The following is a 5,257-nucleotide window of genomic DNA, read 5'->3' as shown; positions in this document are numbered from 1 at the left end:
ATACTTCTCAATTTTGAACCATGCAGTGTTTCCTTGCTCTTTTCTGACAACTGCTTCTTGGTCCAAGTTTAGGTTTTGCATTACAACGATCAAGTGCTCTTGGATTCCCATTCTTCTCAGAGTCAACCAGTTTGTTATGGTCCACATAGTCAAATGCCTTTGCATAATCAATGAAACACAGATAGACATTCCTCTGGTATTCCCTGCTTTCAGCTAAGATCCATCTAATATCAGCTGCAATATTTCTAGTACCATAACCCCTTCTAAACCCAACCTGAACTTCCAGCAGTTCTCTGCTTATGTGTTGTTCCAGTTGGCTTTGGATAATCTTCCGTAGAATCTTGCTTGCTTGTGAAATCAATGAGATTGTTCTATAGTTTCCACACTCTGTCGGGTCACCCTTCTTTGGAATGGGAACAAATGTAAACCACTTTCAGTCAATTGGCCAAGTGGTTGTTCTTCAGATTTCTTACAGTAGCTTGGTGAGCACGTCCAGGGCAGCATTTGTTAGCTGAAATATGTCAATTTGTTTACCATCTATTTCTGGAATTTGTATTAGAGTATTGTAAATAAACCCAGCAAAAAAGGGAGAATATGTTAAAAAAACAACAACAATGAGGGTGGAAGGAAACAAATTTTGTAAAAGAGATTAATATTATTGGAGTTAACAATAATTTAAGGCACTTTGTATTAATTTGATCGTACACTCCCAGAACATTGTTGGAACCACAATTCCTTTATCTGTGAGTGACATTATATTTGGGAATATAATTGTCATTAAAATTTTAATTTGTTCATTAAAATTTAATCTGTACATAATAGAACAATTTTACATCCTAAAAGCAAACATATCTATATTTTGAAGAGTAACCTAGACACAGGGATAAGGAAGCATAATAAGTTAAGGTAGATATCAAGCTCTTATAGGGGAAAAAATGAAGAATAATATATCTAGGAGCCTAGTCAGATAGGAGTTGTGGTACCAGCCCAAAACCAAGCAGGTGCTCCATGGGAAAAAGATGAGAAATATCCCACAGAATATATAACCTCTAAAAACCCACTAGACAGTCATCTATGAGTTGGTTTCCATCAGATGACAATGAGGTTTCCTTAGATCTTGGGCCCTGAATTCAGACACCTGAATATGAGAAAATTGATTTCTCTTCTTCAAAGCCATCCATTTGTTGTATGTCTGCTACAGGAACACTAAAACGATATTCTGTTTCTCTAATCTCTACAATAAAATAAAAGTAATTATCCTTGTTGTTGTTGTTATGGTCGTGGCCCATAGAGTTAGAACCAACCCATAATTGATATCCAATGGGCTTTTAGAGGCAGTTAACTGCAACAGGAGGAAATTGCCTATCTTTCTTCTGTGGAACAGCTGGTGAATTGAAGCTGCATGCCTTCAGGATTCTAGCACAGCTTCTTATTACTAGGCCACCAAAAATCCCTTAGACAGTTGAAAAATTTTAATTCAGTGATGTTAAATAAATTGATATCTTACTTTTTACAAAATGGGTAAAATATGACTGAAATATGTTCTGCTTAATACAAGTCTTGATCTCTTCATCTTTGAGCCTCTTCTTTGTATCCAGTCCTTCTTATATCTATGCTCTCCACCTCTTGTCTCAGCCTGCTACACACCAATCACTTTACTCATGGAAGAGAAAGAATTTATTTATTTTGTTCACTGTTAGTTATTTTGCTCAGCACTGAGATGACTTACTAATATCTGGCACATATTCAATAAGTGTTGATTGAAGTTCAACATTTTGTCCTCTACTTTCTGCTCTTCTACCTTCCCCTTTGTGTTGTTTGACACCTCCATGCAAATAATTTGCACTCTTAGTCATAGCCTTTAACCAGAACTTCAAACTGATACTCCAGGGTACGATTTAAATGTTATGCCAGTGCTTTCAGCTCAAACATATTCACCTCTTTTGCTTTAAGAGCCACTTTTGAAAGTTTGTTCTTTTCCCTAGGTAGTAACTTTTCCCCTATTCTCAAAACTTGAGCCATCTTAATAGACTGTTCTTTGTGTCATCCATTCAAGTAACTAAATGTTTATATTCGCTGTCTTGTAGAAAGTGAAACCTAGATGCTTTTTAGAAGCAAGAATGACAAAGCTTCATCTTACATGCTTTTGGCATGCTGTTATTAGGGGGTGGTCTTTAAAAAAGATATCATGATTGGAAAGGTGGAGGGTCAGCATAAAAGAAGAAAACCCAATAAGATAAATTTAAACAGTGACTACAACAATGGGCTCAAATATACCATAGATGAGGAGGATGACAAAGGTTAGAACAGGATTTAAATTGTTTATAGGCTATGAGTTGTAGTAGTCGTGACAGTACACAACAAGAATATTGCGTAAGCTGCATGAACTGTTATGAACTACCAGAAGAATGAGCAAGTGAATATTAGTAGAAAAACAAACAAACAAACAAAAACAAACAACAACAACAACAACACAGAATGTGTCCTAAAGCAAGAATAGCTAGACTCCTCTTTGGTTAATTTGTATGTCATAAGGAAAGGTACGTCACTAAAAACCATATAAAGCACAGTGTTAGCAAAAATGAAAGAAGTCTATAGACTGAAAATAGGCATATTACTGGGAACAACAGTATGTCAAATATCATGAAGTTGACAGAAGACCAGTAAATATTTTGTGCTGTTATATATAAGGTAATCATGACTAAGAGCTGAAACCATTGTAATTAAAAGTAATTAACCTTTAAGCTATTAAAGATTGACTTTGGCAACTTTGAATCAGATAATTGCATGATATACTATACCTACCAATAATGAAAAACAGAGAAAGAATTGTGTTGCACTTGGAGTGAAAAAGTCAATTTCAAGTTCTATCTGAAAGTGTAATGTTGTGAATGATAGGATGTTATCCATGCACATTCAAGGAAAACTTGTTAATATGACTCTTATTCAAATATATGCATCAATGCCTAAAGCAAAAAAGGAGAAAATGAAAGATTTTTGTCAAATTTTGCAGTATGAAATTGACCAAATATGCAATTGGTATTGATGATAATTGGTGATTTGAATGAGAGAATTAGAAACAATGAACAACAAAAGGTAGTCAGAAAGTATGGACTTGATGACAGAATGATTGAATTTTGCATCTGCAATGACTTATTCATCACAAATACCTTAAAAAAATAGAGACTATACAAATGGAACTCACCAGATGGACTGCATAGGAATCCAATTTACTATATCAATGGAAGAAATCTTTAGAGAAGCTTAGCAGCAGCAGTCAAAATCAAACCAGGCTGACTGTAGTGTTGTTGTTAAGTGCTGTCGAGTCATAGACAACTCATAGCGACCTTATGAACCAAAGACCTGAACACTTGTATAACTTTTATCATTTCTCCAAGTCTATACAGTTTCCAGAGGCAAGCTATTTCAGAAGTGGATGCCTCTCCTGCTTCCAAGTTTGTTTAATCAGGGAGCTCCACCAAACACTGTTCGCCATGAGTAACCATTATTGCATTTAACACATCAGTGTCACAGTGTTCAAAATCACAGCAACCACAAGTTACCTCTGTACAGCAAATGGGCAGACCAGTGCTATGCCATTTAGAAGAATGTTTGACCAAAGCAATTAAAGTCGGCCTGAGGGCCACAGACTAAAATTACCCACCTTTGGCTTGGTAACATCATTTTCTGTCCACTATGCCAACTGAGCTCTCTCTGTGTTGTTGTTGTTGACTATAGTATAGACTATCAATTACTCATGTTCAAGTTCAAATTAAATCTGAAGAATATGAAAACAAATCTATAAGAACCAAAGCATGATCATGATTCTATCCTACCTTAATTTCAAAATCATCTTAAGAATAGATTTGAGTGCTCTCTTCAGCGGCACATATACTATAATTAGAACAACAGAGAGGAGATTAGCAGGGCACGTGCACAAGGATGACATGCAAATTTGTGAAATGTTTCATATTTTTCATTATGCTGTGTGAACTAACTCAGTTCCATAAAGACAAATACTATATAAAACCTTTATTGTAGAATGAGTATGAGGGTCCAAGGTAGGGAGGAGGGTGGAAGCAGAGGGGTGAGGATGGTTGTGGAGGAGGGGAATTAATCATAGGATTGCACATTTTCATTTGGGGGCTGATTAAGGAAAGGAAAACATCTTGTGTGGAAAACAATGTACTTGAACTTTGTAAATAAATTAATATAAAATAAATAATTAAAAAAATGTTTGATGTTACAAAAAACATATATTTGAAGTATTGAACTCTAATGATAGAAATCAGATGAGCTGTGGGATGACATCAAGGACATCATACATGAAGAAAGCAAGGAGTCACTAAGACAGAGGAGAAAGAATAAACCAAAATAAATGTCAGAAGGCATTTGAAAATTGCACTGGAGTGTCAAGAAACCAAAACAAAGAGAAGAGATGATGAAATAAAAAAGCTGAAAAGAAGATTTAAAAGGGTAGCTCAGAAGACAAAGCAAACTATTAATAAGAGAATGTATAGAGACCTGGAATAGCAGAAAGGAAAAGGGGGGAAAAAAAGACGGAGAACTCACTCAAGAGTTTTCAAGCAGAAAGAACCAAAAAACAACACAATAGAAATGGTCTAACACCTACCAACAAAAACTTCACATAATGTCAAGAAAATAGCAGGAAGCTTCAAACATTCAGAAAAACAAATGAAGCCTTTTCCAGAAAAAAGGAGAGCATATTACAGATCCAATGAATATCCTAGAGTTAAGGAGGTAGAACAAATATTTTAATGTGGAGTCATACAAAGAGCTACTAAAGAAGGTACAAATAATGGAAAAAACAATGAAAGTCAGAAATAAAGTGAATATCCCAGAGACAGGGAACCAGAAGAAACATATTGATGTGGAGTTATGTGAACAATTACAGAAGAAAGTGCAAATGATTTCAGAAACAATGGAAGCAGTAAATAAAGCAAATACTCCAGAGACAGTGATCCAGAAGAAATATATCAATGCAGAGGAACTTGAATAACTATGGAAGAAGTGACAAAGGTAGAAGAAACAATTGAAATTAAAAATAAAGTGGTATAAGAACTTAAAAGTCATCAATATATAGAGAGGGTACAACCAAGACAGTACTGGAAATAATACAAATTCATGAAAATACAATCCAGAATACAAGGACTATAAAATTCATTACAGAAAAGCTATGAACAACACTAGAAGTCCTAATCCACAACATAAACAGTCTTCCCAGTATCCTGGAAAA

This window comes from Elephantulus edwardii, unplaced genomic scaffold, assembly GCF_000299155.1.
Source record: "Elephantulus edwardii isolate Elephantulus edwardi_28Jun2011 unplaced genomic scaffold, EleEdw1.0 scaffold00160, whole genome shotgun sequence".
Taxonomy (NCBI): domain Eukaryota; kingdom Metazoa; phylum Chordata; class Mammalia; order Macroscelidea; family Macroscelididae; genus Elephantulus; species Elephantulus edwardii.
This window is presented reverse-complemented; position numbering follows the sequence as displayed.